The 17,645-nt window shown below is 43.2% G+C and overlaps 1 long non-coding RNA gene across 2 annotated transcripts in view; it reads left to right on the top strand.

Moving 5' to 3' along the window:
* The window catches only part of LOC140648879 (uncharacterized), a 65,496-nt gene extending 47,859 nt beyond the window's left edge, over nt 1-17,637 (top strand). For both annotated transcript variants that reach the window (XR_012041372.1, XR_012041373.1), the window contains exon 4: nt 17,575-17,637. This is a non-coding gene — a long non-coding RNA (uncharacterized lncRNA). The remainder of the gene's footprint in view (nt 1-17,574) is intronic.
* The last annotated feature ends 8 nt before the right edge of the window (nt 17,638-17,645 follow it).

The following is a 17,645-nucleotide window of genomic DNA, read 5'->3' as shown; positions in this document are numbered from 1 at the left end:
TTTAATTGGGTCCATGTGTTCAGTATCAACAGCTTCTAAGGAGGGCTTGTTACTGGTGAAGAAGAACAGCCAGCAGGAAATAGTGGCATGCTGAATTAAACTTGAACACTCTAATCAAGACAAGGCATGGATGTAAATTCTGCTTCTTTCATGTATCACTCCCCAATATTATTAGCTAACAACTATTTCTTTGCTCTGTTTCTTTGAGGCAACAGATTGGGTTGGATGACATTTATTTTCTGTGCTATTGGTTAAAAGGACAAGTAAAGATTTTCTAAAGTAATTTCAAGCAAAGGAATAACTCAACAAGCAAATTAGCAATGCCACTGAGGTGGAGGAGAAAGAAACCCTATCAGAAATCAATGCTGCTGATTATACAGTGTCTTTTATTGTGTCCAAAGAAAGAAATACTGAGAATGCTAAGAATAATATTTCATAGGAAAAAATGTTTATATCATGGAAAATAATGTGATGTCTGTGATGCTGAACTTGACCTGTGCTTTACTAAGGGACTCATGATTGCTCACAGACATTAAAAATACACCCTTTTCTCATTGTGTTCACTGAGTGATGGGGATATATGAATGGTTACAGAAAGGTGGCAAACAGATGGCTCCAGCTAAACACAACTTAATTGTTCCTCTGTAGCTATTAATTTCAGTTGCTAATTATGCAAAGTTGTGTCCCTCTTTTCCTGTCTTATCAAAGGACAAGACTGCAGTGCAACTCGTTTAGACAAAATTTTTTTTTGCTTTTGTGGAAACTCTTCAATTATTAATCAAGACAGTAGACTGATCAAAGCCTCCTGCCATTTAAAATGAAAACATTTTGGAAACTCTTTCATGGTCTTTTTAATAACCTGATGAATCTCCCCGTAGCATTAAAAAAAAAAATCTACTTTTTATGTGAATCTATGATGTCTAATAACATGTGCTGCCTATTTTAGGATATCATATGAAATTTATAGGCATAATTTTTAATCACTGACACTAAAGCAAAATTTTAAAGACTAGAAGATAACCACTAGATGATATTCCACCTAGTAGCTCTTGGTTGGTTCCAGCCTATAGGGTGCTTTCTTTTGGAGAGGATGGAAGCAGCTATTTGAAGAGCAGACCTCCCTGAAGAGCTGAATAGCCCTTGTGTGCCTGTGGCTGTTTGTCTATGCAGAGACCAGAGGCTTGCCTCGCTCTGTGTATACATGCGTGCATAAAGGCCATCCTCTCAAGTGCAAAAGCAAAATTAGAAGTCTGTCGCATTTCTTTAGGACATTTGTCACATTTCTTTCCAGAGAGAATCAGGAAATACAGAACATGTAAGTAATCTTTTCAATCAAACTGTAATCGTATTTTGCATTCTGACACCTCGAATACTGTGTGCACCTTGAATACTGTGTTCAGTTCTGGGCCTCTCACTACAAAAAAAAACATTGAGGTGCTGGAGCATGTCCAAAGAAGGGCAACGAAGCTGGTGAAGGGTCTAGAGCACAAGTCTTATGAGGAGCAGCTGAGGGAACTGGGGTGGTTTAGCCTGGAGAAGTGGAGGCTGAGGGGAGACCTTATCGCTCTCTACAACTACCTGAAAGGAGGTTGTAGCAAGGTGGGTGTCGGTCTCTTCTCCCAAGTAACAAGCCATAGGACAAGAGGAAATGGCCTCAAGTTGTGCCAGGGAAGGTTTAGATTGGATATTAGGAAAAATTTATTCACCGAAAGGGTTATCAAGCATTGGAACAGGCTGCCCAGGGAAGTGGTTGAGTCACCATCCCTTTAAGTATTTAGAAGATGTGTAGATGTGGTGCTTAGGGACATTGTCTAGTGGTGGATTTGGGAGTGTTAGGTTTATGCTTGGACTTGTTGATCTTAAAGGTCCTTTCCAACCTAAATGATTCTATGAGTCTATGATTCTATGACTTATTCAGAGTCCCAGGTGATGACAGGAACTGGCTGGGGAAATCTACAGTATATACACACTTGGTGTCCGTCAGAGGATTGCCCCGAGATCCTGCCTTCTTGCTCTACCCCATCAATGGCTCTGGCTACTCTGCTTATTCTCAAAGAAAAGGACTTCCTAAAGAAGGAAGATAAACTAGCAAAGTCTAAGTACAGTGTTCAGCTAGAGCTGGGAGAAGAAGTTCTTTGATTGCATCAGTTCAGCAAAGCACTTGGGTTAAAATTTGAAAATTCTGGGCCATTACTAAATATTCTACTCAGTTTATTGCAATATATTCCTGCATGTCATGCAGACTCAATGCAGCATTTTCTAGGGTTTAGTTTTAAAAGGGAACATGATACAGAATGCATCATGTAGGGCACCATACTTGAATTTAGCAGACTGAGTGAAGTTGTGCAGATTTTGACCAACAAAACCAAAATGTTCCTCAGATGGCAGTAGCATTTCAGATTCAGAACCAAATATTAAAGAATCGTCTACTGAATCCTCTAATCCTCTGTACAGCATTCCAAAGACAATTCAAGCTTTTCGAGTGAAATATCTTAGGGGGCCTAAACTGTGTGGGAAAAGAAACTAGGTGTGCAATTAGCTGCACATGTTATATATGTGTGTGGGTCTACCTGCTATAGGTAGTCTTTCTGTGAGATGAACTGTCACTTCTGTCCATGACTGTGGATACAAAATTTAGGACCTCCATTAAGATGATATCTTTCAAATATAAACTGTCTGACTACTGGGAAGAAACACATTGGTTTAGAAAGAGGAGATGGCAATAACAAATAACCAATTGTCTAAGAACCCTCTTTGCAGCATGAAATAGTGCCAAGACTGTTCCAGCAATATTGCACCAGAATTCAAATCATTCCAATAATGAAGACTATGTTTTCAAAAGCAGTAGATGGTTCTGGTGTTAGAATCAAGAAAGTGTATCCTTTCTCAGCCGAGAGAGACCAAAGAGCAACTTGGTTGTAAGGCTGAAATTATCTACTGCTTGTGAAACTTTGTGCACCGTGACTGCAGAGGAGCTTTAATTCTGGCCTGAGGTGATAGGGAGAGCTTTCAAGTGGTGTCATGCTTATCTGAATCTTCAGAGAGCATTATGCAGGAAATCAAACTGGTAATCCTATCAGATGAATCTTTTGAAAACTTTTTAATACGTATGCTTCTTGTTGGAGTAGAAAGCCATGGGTGGATCCAAAGCCCAACAGCAGTAATTGGGAACCGTTGTTTAGGAATTACTTCAAAGGACTTTGGATCAAACTCATTGTGACAGCAGGCTTTCCCTTGGTATTTTAATACTTCCATACCCAGCTTTATCCAAAGCAGGCAGTGAAATGAAAGGCAAAAGTCAGGCAAATTTTTTCTGATCTTGAAGGGAATCTGAAGACCAGTGTACTTACCAAAGAGAATCCGTTCTGACATGAATAGGAAAGTGTAAGAAAAGAGAAGCTGTAAAGGGAACTGATGCATGATCAGTAGAAAGTGAAGGATAATAAGTGAGTTGCCTATGCTGCAGGTCAAACTCCCAAGGCAATGGCCACTCTACATCTGTTCCTTTCTGTGTCTGGAAGTAATTCTGAAAAGTGAACACATATGGGGCCATATGTTGTGCAAGCCCAAAAGTGTCTGTGGAATGGTTTAACGTGAATCTCTCTCTCAAAAAAAGATGAAAACCAAAAAAACCCCTCAAACCAACATTATTTATTTTAATCATTTTTATAACCCACCTGTCAGAGGTGGAAAATTTAATTATTTACAAGTAATACATGCAGTTTTCAGAGCAGCTGTGTAGTAGTAAGCTCATTTATAAATGTATTTCATGACAGTGATGCTGCCAGTTATTTATTTATGAAGGTCCCAAGACAGACATTCATTGTGGAAAATTCTTGAAGTGAAATAAAGAACATATAGATAATTATGATGGCATTTTTTCAGCAGAAGCATTACATATCTTTTCCACAATTCACAAAACTTTTTAAAAACCACATAATGGGTTTCCTTTACTTTCTAGCTATTCAGCACAAATGTGGTTGTCTATTCAGTTCTAGTTAGCCTCCCTCTTGGAAACCTCCTGTGGAAAGCTAAAAGAGGATGTAATCGATATCCCCATATTCTGAGTCCTCAGCCCTTACTGAGAAATACCCTTACTAATACACAGTTGAAATATTTAAGACGTGTTTTGAAGCTGATTCTCTTTTGGAGTTGCAGTAGGAAGAGAAAACCCTTTGAGACTCAATTACTGTAAAGACTATTTAGCTTTTCTGTTTTCAAATACATGCTTACCAACCACAGTCATGGTTGCTTGTCAGTAAAGAACTATTGCCATATATCATTATGAAATTAAGGTCCGTTTTCAAGGCACCGTTACAGTAGCACAAAGGCATGAAAATATACTGGAAAGGCAGCGAGATGGCATTTGCTTCAGACTGTATGCAGCATCTCTCTTTTCTTCTTTGTCACATTTCTGATGCTACCCATCTATTTACACCAGATTATTCCCTGCTGTTCGTGAGTTGAGGGAAAGGGAGACAGGAGCTTGTGCAGCACCCACAGACTCTGAAAAATTAGAAATGGAAAAGGTTAGTTAGCTAATTAGCCACATCAAATGTTTGTATTGGATTATGAAGGGGAAGTTTATTACCAACACATGTATTGTCACAAGGGAACAGGCAGTGGGTCATGCACCACGGAGGGGCAAGCTGTCATGTGCAAGCATCGCAGACCATCTGACCAAACAGGAGAGTCAGGCTGATGGATTGAGAGCTAGCCCCAGTTTTTTTCATTGCTGAAGCAAAGTGCACGTTGATGGCCATGGTAACTAGCGGGTGGATCAGTCAGAAACCACAGAGTGGAGGTAATGTGCGTGTAATCCCAGTGAGCTCTAGATTTATGGACCCTCCAACTGATTCACAGGATGGGCCTAATAACACTAGGCCAAAACCTACATACATAGAGGGAAATAGCCAAGGCTAGCCTTCTCCTGCTTCCTTTCATACCTTTTTAGCACTGTATTTTTTTTTTTTTAAAAGGAAGCAAAGAAAGCTAAGTGGAGGTCAGGGCCAAGGTTTGATCCAAGGATACCTGCCCCCTGCATCTGGTATCTGAATTTTGAGTCTTGCACAGTTAAAGTCCCTTTAATCAATGTTCTCCAAGTCACTTGAAGGTAATATAACAGAAATCTCTTGGTTATGTCTATGCCTGACAGCTGGAGGAACCTGGGCTCCAAACCAGCCAAAGGCAAATCACTTAAACATTTTGTTTCTCTACTTGTGAAACAAGGATGATTATAGTGTCTCTGTGGAAAAAGATGGCTGCAGGACTATTTTTGCTTCTGTAGATTCTGTAAATTTACTCAGCTTCAGTTCCTCTGCAGTCTCATCAGCTTCAGCTGGAATTGCAATCTTCGCATATGTGCCCCCCCCACCCCGACCTCCTCCTACTCTCCCGGCCCCTGTGCCTGTTCTCCTCCCCTGGGGCCAGGATTTCTCATGTCAGCAGTGGATGTATTTTTCATTTCTTTCCCCCCTTTCTTCCCATATACTCTATGTATTTCACTTTGCATCCTGCTTTCCTTTAACTACCTTTGGGGACCCCCAGGCTTGTCACTTATGCAAAAATAGATTGCACTGAGAATAGAGTGCAGGCTGGGATATTGCAACAAAGGAAAGATACATCTGATGAGGTAAATGCTGGCACAGTGTCCTGAAGAAACCACAGAGCAGCATTAACATTTCCAGGCAGCTGGCTCAGCAGTGATGTGTTCTCCTACTGGTTAAGCAGCAGTCGTCAGTGCTCTCGGAGTGCTGCACTCCGCAGGAATGAAGGGAGTAGCAGGCTAGCGGTGCTATGAAAAACATGTGCTTGCTTTGCTTGTGGTTGGGACAGGACACACAAAGCATGGCTCCAAAAATCTCCTCTGCATCACCTTCTCCTGGTCCACCTAAAGAGAAACCACAGCCAGCAGCTCAGAAGAGACTGCCCACCCTGTTGTCTCTCCAGAGGCAAAGAACGTAGTTGCTGCTGTCAAGCCTTTATTGCCATCAGCATCTTTGCAGTGGTGAGTGTTCAATGGTAATTGTGATATACATAACTCTTTAAACAAACCACATTGCCGCGACGAACACGAGCTGAAGTCATGTTTACATGCTGACAGATGCAACCTGCAGCCACTTGTGGTTTATAGCCATGCACAAATAATAGTGTAGACAAACTGGATCTGATTTTTCTCACTTGATCTGTTGAACTCAGCAGTGTTATGCTGCTGTAAAGGAAAGAACAGCTAGACCTGTAGTGTCTTGGCAGGTTTAACTGAGGACAGTCTGTATTTAAAGGGCAACAGGTCAGGCCATGGTTTGGGCTCTATAACTGCACAGGGGCAAATGAGGATGCAAAACGCTCCTTCCCCTCACACTGTGGCCTTTCCACGTGCTTTCTCTCTGACCTCATGTCCAGACATACAATGGCAAATGGGCAAAGACAGCTTCCCAGTGTCCTACCTCTCCCAATTCAAAGGCCATCAGGACTGGGATTCAGTCACGATGTTAATGGGGAACAGACACTCCCTGTCCTACTTTACAAAACATGCACTGTACCACGCAATGACAACAGGAGGCTGCAACTCATTTGTTGTCTTACCACCAGCAAGTAAAGTCACTGGACCTTTCCAGGGGGGAAGAGCATGGAGGGCAATAATCTGCTGCTGAAGAGTCACACAAGAACGAGCAGAGAAAACTTGGGGATGTCTGTACTGCTGCGAGCCAAGGCTGGAAGAGGATGGTGATGGATATCATATGTTAGGTTGCAGCACACACACAGAAGCATGGCTGATGTTTTATACTACTTAAAGCCACTGCCTAAATATTGTAGTGTTCAAAAAAAATTTTCCAGAGGTTCCATCCCATGGAGATCTTATTCCATTGTAGAATATTTTGTACCATTTGTCATATTTCTTAAAGTGTAGCTCTGTTGCTGCAGCACAGGAAGTGACAAAACACCTTCTGGGCTGCCTCATAATCCTGCCAGTAAGTTTCAAATGCAATCTGTTTAAAGCAGCATCAATACAGGATGAAAAGTAACACTCTAGCAGGGAAGAGGTTAAGTGTATTTGAACTTACTTGTTTCATGTTCCTTTTCTTTGCTTGAGCTTTTCCTACAAGCTTCTACACCCTCATTAATTGCAGCTGACCATAAAAGCCTACAGGTGATCCAAAAGCTTTAAAGGTAGGATTTTCAGGGATAGAGTTTAATTGCTTATAAAACCTCCATGCACATATTGAGCTCAGGGAGGATTCCTGCAAGCTCACCATCAAAAACCTGTTTGATTTGTATTTGCCAACTTTCCTGGTAATATCACATGCTCACATTAATTATTTCATTAGAGGACCAAGCAAGAACTTACAAGATAAGTGAATACATGTTCTCTACACCGTTTAAATATGAGTCATTAATAGCAGAAAAGGACACAGAATAAAACATGAACATGCAGGCATGCAATTAGTTATCTTATAGACAACCACCACTGATGTTTCACAGCTTCTATTTTCATAATATTTGTTTAGCTTTTCTGTCTTTGAAGACAAACTGTTCTCACACAGCTGTCAGCATCTGTGAAAAGTTTGCCATAATATTCACTAGGCCTTTAAAGAAATGTTTTTTAATATTTTTGGTTCCTTTTTTTTTCCAAAATACCTTTTTCTCTTAAGAAGCAGACAAGCTTATGAAACAGACCATACAACACTGCAAGAAGATATAAGTTCATGATCTAAAGGAATGCTGAGGCAAACTATTTCGACCCTGACCCAGAGTTCTCAAAAATCATGTTCAGAGACGCCAGGAATTATCTGGCAGTTGCAAAGGCTGATAAACAAATTACCATCAAAATGATTTGCTGCTGGTGTAGAGAAAATAAAGAAGTGAGATATACCCATCATCTTTGGAGTGAATAGGTTCATAATTGGGAAGAAATTGTTACATGGATGTAGTAGAAGCTATGTGGATTAAGTTTTGGCATCTGCAACACTACGGTAAATCCTACCCTATGGGATAGGTAAAATCCAGAATATATTATTGTTTAGTGCTCTCTGGACTTTATTACAAGTTTTTGCAAATTAAAGCTACTTTAACTTACATTTGGAGATCAAACTGTCCCAAGGGTTTCTTCTCAAGGTCCTACAGTGAGTACGGCTCAGCTGAGCTTACAAAACCTTATCATGCCCAGGTCTGAGGTCTACTTGAAACCATCTACAGCAAACCATTCTTCATTTGGAAACCTGACTAGATACACTGTTTTTTTGGGTTGGTTTTTGGGTTGGTTTTTGGTTTGTGGGTTTTTCTTTTTCTTTTTTTAATATCTTGTTGCCTAGCAAAGAGAAATGCCAACTTTAATCCTCTGTAAAGCTGTGACATAGTACTGTACTGAACCAGTCATAACCCTAAAATATGTGTCCAGATATACCTCTAAATTTCTGGAATTTCTCATGACACTGTTGGATTTTGTGCAGGCTCCAGGCACACCTGGGGGCAGTGAGCTATAAAACAAACAAACAAACAAACAAAAAAAAAGAGAAAAAGAGAGGGGTTCAGAATGTTTTGCTCTTTTTTTGCCCCTTTTAGGGATTTTACCCTCAGTCCCCTGTGACTGGGGCACAGAACTCTATTCCCAGTCTCACACAGTTGCTTCTCACTTCTTGCTCTCCAGCTTGCATCTTTTATCCAGGGCTTATCTGTAGGGATATCTCCAGATAAGCCCTTGATAAGCAGAGGGATACCTCCCTCTAGAGGGATATCTGGCTTATTTCCGTCTCCTGCAGGCCATGGCATCCACATGAGAGGGGTCTAAGAATCCTCATAGAATAATTTACTGTCTGCCATGTCTGGAGGCAGTAGCCTTCAGATGAGGGGCAATAACTAGCAACTTAGGGCTTGATGAGCATATTTGCCCTTCCTCACAGGGCTTTGCTGACCTGCACTGCCTAGTCATGGGGGCTTTCTCTGAAAGATTGCTTCAAATGTGCAAGGCCCAGGAATTGTTGATATTTGTTCAACTTGCACATTTTGTGTATGGTTCATGGATTAGTTTGTGGCTGAATGGCTCAATTGGAAAATGCTTAATGCACTTTATTAGAGTAAATAATGATGTAAGAGGATGAAGAAGAGATGTTTCAAATAGCACTTTTACTTAGAGAGACACAAAAAAGTGTTCCAAAGACTGAAAAAAAAGGCTGAAAGCTGTGCTTAGGATGCTGCTGAAGCTGCAAGACAAGAGAAACTTTTAAAAACCAGAGACAGCAGGTTATGAGGAAATAGTGTATAGAAGCAGAGACACAGAGAAAGAAGGAGATTTTAACTCCCATTTCACTTAGAAAAATGTGCTTGGCAAAAGTGCTGTTCTCCAGACTGAAAATGGCAGTCCCATCAGTTTTCCCAACAGCCCCATCAGTTTTCATGGTGAGCATAAACCAGCAAACGCTGCTCACAGTAAGGGTAGAAACCTTGATCAGAAAAGGTGGCAAGATTACCAAATGTCAGCACACTCATTTTCAGTGTTTGGAAACCTGACAGAGGCCCCTATCCAACTCTCAGCGATCCCAGTGGAAACCCTCTTCCCTAACTGATTTCACTGCGATCCAGACTGAGCCTGTAGAGCAGAACTGGTGCGACCAAGATGGAAAGTTCCTGCAAGTCACGTCAAAATTCCTGTAATCTGCAGCATTTCTGGGAGGTTCGGTTGAAGTTTGTACCCTTCCACTCACATATGCACTGCACACCAGCCAGACAGGATACTCAGACTTACCGACTTTCTAAATATTTCTTGAAACCTCTGGAATGTTTTGGGCAAGATCCAGGAATTGGAAAATATAATCTTGCAGCTTCCTGAGAAAAAAAAATACTGGTAATTATTTGAGAGAGCACTAATTTAGAGTGACTGAGGGAACCCGAAAGTTGCTGAACGGGTGGAACAGCTGGGTGAGGTTCCAGGCAGAGGGACTTGTGCTGGAACTCAAAGACACGCAGCTGAGATTGAAGCTGCGGGGCTCATGCTAAATTCTGCCTCAGGTTTGTAAGGGCTAGTAACAGCCACAGACAGTGCCATCTAGTGGGTCTGGGACAGCCTTTAACCATTTCTTAGGGCTCTTGGAGTAGCTCTGAGGGCAGCTGCCTGAACCTGGCATTGATGACTATAGCTGAAGGGTCTGGTACATTGATTTTCTCATTGGCACTGTGAAGCATAGCTGCAGCGATAAATATAGGGCAACACACAAGATGTCAGGAAGATCAGAACTTACCGAGAACTGCATAAGACTGAAAAACAGCATATGCCCTGTGCTGAGAAGGGAGAAATACTCCTGGGAACTGTAGGAAATAACCTTTATTAAGGCTATGTGAGGTTTTTTACCTGCAGAATTAAGAGCAAAGAGGCAAAAAGCACGTCCCTCTCTCGCCTCCCACCAGCACCTGGTGGGTAGAAGGACAGATGGGACTCTGAGAATGAGATAGGCTGGTGGAACCATGCTCTGCCTTCCCTCAGACAGAAACAGGAACAGCCACCAGAAAAAAACCAAGATCAAGGGGATCCTGTATCCTCCCCCTGCCAGGCTGAAGGCAGTAGCTTAAAGGAAAGAAGTGAATGGAGGCAAGGACTCTGGCAGGTGAACACCCTCCTTGCCCACCTCGCCTTCCCAGGTGCCTCTGTACAATGGGTATGAGGCTCTGGATGTGGAAGGCCAGTCAATGGATGATGTAGATGACGGTTCATCTACACTAGAGATGCTGCCAATGTCAGAAAGACCTACCCCTTGTATTACGACCACCTCCACAAGGAAGAAGAGACCTTATAGTTGTAGGTGACTCCCTTCTGAGGGGAACAGAGGATCCAATATGCTGGACAGACCCTCCTCTTAGGGAAGTCTGCTGCCTCCTTGGGGGCTGGGTTAAGGACATCACTAGAAAACTTCTTAGCCTGGTATGGTCCTCAGACTATTAATTACCCATTACTGCTCTTCCACGTTGGTGGCAATGAAACCACAACACATAGTGCAAGGGCAATCAAAAGAGACTTCAGGGCCTTGGGACAGTTGGTAGGAGGATCTGGAGCACAGGTTATTTTTTCCTCTCTCCTTCCAGCTGTGGGCAGTGACACTGAAAGAAACAGACGGGCCCAGCCTATTAATACATGGCTCCGTGGCTGGTGTCACCGTCACAAGTTCGGGTTTTTCAGTAATGGGATGGCCTACATGGCTCCAAGGCTTGCTGGCATCAGATGGGATTCACCTTTCTCAAAGGGGGAAGAGGGTCTTTGCTCATGAGCTAGTGGGGCTCATTGACAGAGTTTTAAACTAGACTTGAAGGGGGAGGCGGATAATATGAGGCTTGCCTGTGACAAGCTGTGGGATGGCACACCAAGGTTAGAGGGACAGGGTGCTAGTGAGGGCCCTCAGCCTGTTGCTCTGAGATGTGCTGGCTACACTGCAGCACACTTGAAGTTTTATGAAGATGAGCCAGGGGGTCCTGAGGTAATAGGAGGCAACAGGGAAACACCAGTGAAATACCTCAAAGGGATTAAGGGGTGTTCCTCTAAGAAGGTGACATGGCCAACAGCCCAGCTGAAGTGCCTCTACACCAATGCACGCAGGATGGGCAACAAACAGGTGGAGTTGGAAGCCACTGTGCTGCTAGAAAGGTACAAGCTAGTTGCCGTTACTGAAACTTAGTGGGACAAATCCCATGACTGGAGTGCAACTGTCGATGGCTACAGGCTGTTCAGAAGGGACAGACGATGAAGGAGGGGCGGAGGCATTGCCCTCTACATCAAGAAATGGGTAGAGTGTGAAGAGCTGTCTCTGAAGAATAGCCACGAGCAGGTTGAAAGCTTATGGGTAAGAACTAGAGACCGAGGCAACAAAGGGAACCTTGTGGTTGGTGTCTACTACAGGCCACCCAATCAAGGAGAGCCTATTGACAAAGCCTTCTTACTCCAGCTACAGGAGGCATCGTGATCACAGGCTCTTGTCTTGCTGGGGGACTTCAACCACCCTGACATCTGCTGGAAAAGTAGCACGGTGAGCTGTAGGCAATCCAGGAGAATCCTGGAATGCACTGAGGATGACTTTTTAAGCCAGGTAATAGACAGCCCTACCAGAGGGGATGCAATACTGGACCTGTTGGTCACGAACGCAAGTGATCTAATTGGTGACTTCAAGACTGGAGGCAGCCTGGGCTGCAGTGACCATGCACTGGTGGAGTTTGCAGTCCCAAGGGATATGGGTCAGGCAAAGAGTAAAGTCAGGACCCTGAATTATAGGAAAGCAAAATTCCAGGTATTCAAGGAATTAGTCAATAGGACCCCCTGGGAATCTGCCCTCAGGGACAAGGGATCTGACAAGGGATCAGAACAGAGCTGGCAGATCTTTAAGGATGCTTTCCATAGAACGCAAGAGCTCTCGATCCTCAGGTGTAAGAAATCAGGAAAGGAAGGCAAGAGACCAGAATAGGTGAGTCGAGACTTGCTGGTCAAACTAAAGGGCAAGAAGGAAATGCACAGGCAGTGGAAGCAGGGACAGGTATCCTGGGAAGAGTATAGGGACACTGCCTGGTTGTGTTGGGATCAGGTCAGGAAGGCCAAGGTGCAGCTGGAGCTGAACTTGGCAAGGGATGCAAAGAATAATAAGAAGGGCTTCTACAGGTACGTCAGCCAGAAAAGGAAGGTCAAAGGAAACATACCCCCCCGAGGAACAAGACTGGCAAACTCGTAACAACGGACGAGGAGAAGGCTGAGGTACTCAACAACTCCTCTGCCTCAGTCTTCACTGGCGATATCTCTTCCCACACCTCTCGAGTGGATGGACTGCAAGATGGGGACTGGGGGAGCAAAATCCCTCCAACTGTAAGAGAAGATCAGGTTTGTGGCCACCTGAGGAACCTGAACATACATAAGTCTATGGGACCTGCCAAGATGCATCCCAGAGTCCTGAGGGAATTGGCTGATGTAGTTACCAAGCCACTCTCCATGATATTTGAAAAGTCATGGCAGTCAGGTGAAGTCCTAGGTGACTGGAAAAAGGGAAACATTGCACCCATTTTTAAAAAGGGCAGAAAGGAGGACCCTGGGAACTAGCGACCTGTCAGCATCTCCTCTGCCTGGGAAGATCATGGAACAGATCCTCCTAGAAGCTATGCTAAGGCACATGGAGGCCAGGGAGGTGATTTGAGATGGCCAGCATGGCTTCATAAAGGGCAAGTCCTGCCTGACCAACCTAGTGGACTTCTATGATGGAGTGACTACATCAGTGGACAAGGGAAGAGCTACGGATGTTGTTTATCTGGACTTCTGTAAGGCCTTTGACACAGTCCCCCACAACATCCTTCTCTCTAAATGGGAGAGGTATGGATTTGTTGGGTGGACTGTTTGGTGGATGAGTAATTGGTTGGATGGACACATCCAGAGGGTAGTGGTCAACGGCTCTATGTTCAGATGGAGATCAGTGACAAGTGGTTTCCCTCAGGGGTCCATGTACTGTTTAATGTCTTCATCAATGACATAGACAGTGAGATCAAGTACACCCTCAGCAAGTTTGCAGATGACACCAAGCTGAGTGGTGCAGTTGAAACACCCGAGGGACAGGATGTCATCCAGAGGGACCTGGACAAGCTCAAGAAGTGGGCCCATGTGAACCTCATGAGGTTCAACAAGGCCAAGTGCAAGGTGCTGCACCTGGGTCAGGACAACCCCTGGTATCAATACAGGCTGGGGGAGGAAGGGATTGAGAGCACCCCTCTGCAGAGGGACTTGAGGGTACTGGTGGATGAAAAGCTGGACATGAGCCATCAATGAGTGCTCGCAGCCCAGAAGCCCAACCATATCCTGGGCTTCATCAAAAGAAGCGTGGCCAGCAGGTCGAGGGAGGTGATTCTGCCCCTCTACTCCGCTCTGGTGAGACCCCACCTGGAGTACTGTGTCCAGCTCTGGGGTCCTCAGCACAAGAAAGACATGGACCTGTTGGAGCAGGTCCAGAGGAGGGCCACAAAAATGATCAGAGGGATGGAACACCTCTCCTGCGAGGACAGGCTGAGAGAGTTGGGGTTGTTCAGCCTGGAGAAGAGAAGGCTCCAGGGAGACCTTATTGCAGCCTTTCAGTACTTAAAGGGGGCTTATAAGAAAGATGGGGACAGACTTTTTAGCAGGGCCTGTAGTGATAGGACAAGGGGTAATGGTTTTAAACTAAAAGAGGGTAGATTTAGACTAGATATAAGGAAGAAATTTTTTACAATGAGGGTGGTGAGGCACTGGAACAGGTTGCTCAGAGAGGTGGTAGATGCCCCATCCCTGGAAACATTCAAGGTCGGGTTGGACGGAGCTCTGAGCAACCTAGTTGAAGATGATCTAGTTGAAGATGTCCCTGCTGATTGCAGGGGGATTGGACTAGATGACCTTTAAAGGTCCCTTCCAACCCAAACTGTTCTATGATTTCTTTTCTCTCCCTTGCCTCTCATTCCGTCCCACTGATCTGGGACAGCTAGGGGTCATGCCTGTCTGCTGTCTCTTGCTCCTGTAACCAGAGTTAGACTGATCATCGTGATGGGCTCAGGAAAGAATTTTTTCCCAGCTCTGATTAGGAAAGATCTTTGCATTTTTATTGAAAGTACAAAATCTCTGATGTGGGGAGATGCCAAGAATATTGTCTACAGCTCTTTTTGTAGTAAAGGTCTGGAACTTATTATGAGATGTTGGGAAATACTCTGAGGGTTTTGAAGTGTGGGAAAGAGTAGAGTTCTTTGATCCAGCAGTATGTTACCTGGTTGTGGACAGGGGATGGACTCAATGATTCATGTAATCTCTTCTAGTCCTTTGTTCCTCCCTGGGGGTTTTCTCCAGTCTTCTGTTTCTTCCAAGGAAAGAAGAGTGCAAGATTTCATTCCCTGGGTCGATTGCATGCTGCTTCCTCACTTTGTTTAGCAACATGAATAACTGCTGTCCATGACATAATTCACCCGTGTGAATTGGCTGGGGGATGCAAAGCCTGGCCTTGCTCACAGTGCAGAGTGTGCTTAGAGATGGCTTTCAAACCATCAGGGAAGGCTTGTTTGCACTAAATAGTGGTCTGCCTCTGGAGACTGATAGGGTGTAAGAGTTTATGTTCCTTGAAATGAAAGTCGACTGACACATCAGAACATGGTTTCCTTAATATATGTGCAGAGGATCCTGCAAGCAGATGGAGCAACAATGGCACATCAAAGGTACCCAGAAGAGACAAATAAACAAATGAAAACATCAAATTAGTGATAGAAAAGACTTTTTTTTTTTTAGCATTAATGTGGCCTCAACTTTACCTTCCAGAGTTATACCCTGCATCTGCAGTTTCTTTCTTGAATATTGAAGGAACCAGACAAAGAATATCGTTGTGTAAACTTGTGCACAGATATTGTTGTTGATTTTCTACCTTAGTACGCATACACTTTGTTCTTAATATAGCTGTGAATAGAGGAACATCTTTCTTCCAAAAAGGATACAGACTTATCCAACTCAGAGTATCCAGCATGACTGGGTTCCCATTCTTCTGTTTTTATGTTCCAGTGTTGTTAGAGTGACATTGTGAATGCTATTAATTTGAATTGACTTTTTGAAGAACACTGAATCAAGGACATAATAAATACTGGAGAAAGAGAGGAAAAAATTGTCATTAAAATAAATAGGCCATATTTGTTTTTTATCAGGCTCTCCTCTTGTGCACACATGCAGAGATTTTTTTCATCTAGTAAAAAAAGCTATAGTTATATAAAAATGAATGTATATATATAAAATACTTAAAGCATTGTAAAAGAAAATAAATAACACCCCAAACTCCTTGTCTTCTCATGGCAATGGATCCCTATATACCAGTAGCAACTGTCTCTAAGTCCTAAAAGAAGACTAAGTTACTCCAATAGGGACTTCAAGTGCAAATGGTTAAGCAGACATTACGATCTTATAGCAAGGATTTCAGCTAAGTCTGAATTCCACAGTTTCAGCTGTGGAAAGAACAAATCCAAAAGTCACAAAGGGATGTTAATAGCACATAGAACTGAATATACATGACTCTGCTAGTCAGTAAGTGAGCCAATAATTAAATAATACAGTACAGTAAAGCTATAAACACATATTAACCATTTAGCAATTTGGGTCCTGATCCAGGAAAACAATTCAGCCTTTGCTTAATTCCAAGCATGTGACTAGTCCCTTTGAAGTAAATGGAAAAAAGTTAACTGGGGTCAGAGCCTCAAAGCAGGGGTTCTCCATTTACTCACTTGAGTACCTCCTACACAGAGACAGCTTGTGGATCTCTGCCAGGTCATGTGCATACACAGCTGTAGGGTGTTTTCAGCCTCTTTCATTCTTTTGGGTTCTTCCCCTCCCCTCCCTTAGCACGCCTATTTTCTTCACCGCTTTATTTCACACTCTCCTTTCTTAAACCAGAACTATCCTCATCCCCTCTCACCTCTTCCCTGAATTATCATGGGAGTATCTCCACACAGGCAAATACCACCCATCGGTGACCTAGATAACCAATTGCTCTGTGGCTCTCATACCTACCTCCACATAGGGAATTGCTCATGATCAGTTGTTAAATTCTGGTGTAAACATGTTCCCATGACCAGACAGGCTCAGTACAGACAGAGCTAGACCTGCTTCCCTGGCTGCCACCAGCAAGCTGTAGTGATTCCATCTAAAGCAGGATTCCTAAATTTAATTGATGTGGAGACCATCATGTGCAGAACTGGTCTGGAACCGTTCCATCACCACTAGCAGTACATACATACAGCACAGTCTGGGAAGCTCTGCCTGGAAAGACACGTACATTTAGTGGAGAAAACCACAATCCCTGAATATCACATACCTTCCCTCATGAGCCATCAGACACATCTTTCATTTAGGCAGGCACAGAATCAATACTTATTCCCGTAACAGGTATCTGACTAACGGGTTAGAAATGTCTGGTGTGAGTCATTCACTACTGTCTTTGCTTCTGTTGCTTGGTGGTCCAAAAAACTGAAATACCCACAGAAAGGAGGAAAAAAAAAAGGAATGTAAACATCCATACTGTGTGTAGGAAATCTTTGGTGAATATACATGTCTGAAAACCTTCATGTCCTTTTTCTACAACACAGACCAAATGTGTTTCATTGTTTTCAGTCTCAAGCATACTCTTCTGCTCCAGAGCTATACATTTATTTATTTATTTATTTAACTTGTTGTTTTCCCTTGACTTCTTTCCATGTAATTTTCTTCTGTTTTCCTTTGGCTATGCACAGCTTTTTCTGCAAGAACATTCTGTACTCAGTCTCTAAGCAGGTTAGTTTCATGCGCATGGCAACTGATGGGGCTGGGACTGGCAGCACCAGCTCATGGGATTTGTGGATCCCCTCACATTGCTTTTTGAAAATTTGGAGGGGGATACTTTTAGACTGAAAAGCAGAAAATCACATCCAACTTCTATGAATATGAGTCATGTTGCCAACTCATGCTTGCTGTGCTGGAAATTTATTTGGAAGAGATTCTTTTATGTTATTGCTAGCAACAAATAGTTACTTTGAATAATTTGTCTTTTTTTCCTGCTCTCCATGCTACATCTTGAGCTATTTCTTGTTCAGACAGGTGCCTGCTTCCTCTTTCCTGCTTCTCAACAAAGCAACCCCAACCAAAAAAGGATCAGGTAATGGCT

This window comes from Ciconia boyciana, chromosome 3 (genome assembly GCF_034638445.1).
Source record: "Ciconia boyciana chromosome 3, ASM3463844v1, whole genome shotgun sequence".
Taxonomy (NCBI): Eukaryota; Metazoa; Chordata; class Aves; order Ciconiiformes; family Ciconiidae; genus Ciconia; species Ciconia boyciana.
Note: the sequence above shows the minus strand (reverse complement) of the source record. Positions and strands in the feature narration are given on the sequence as shown.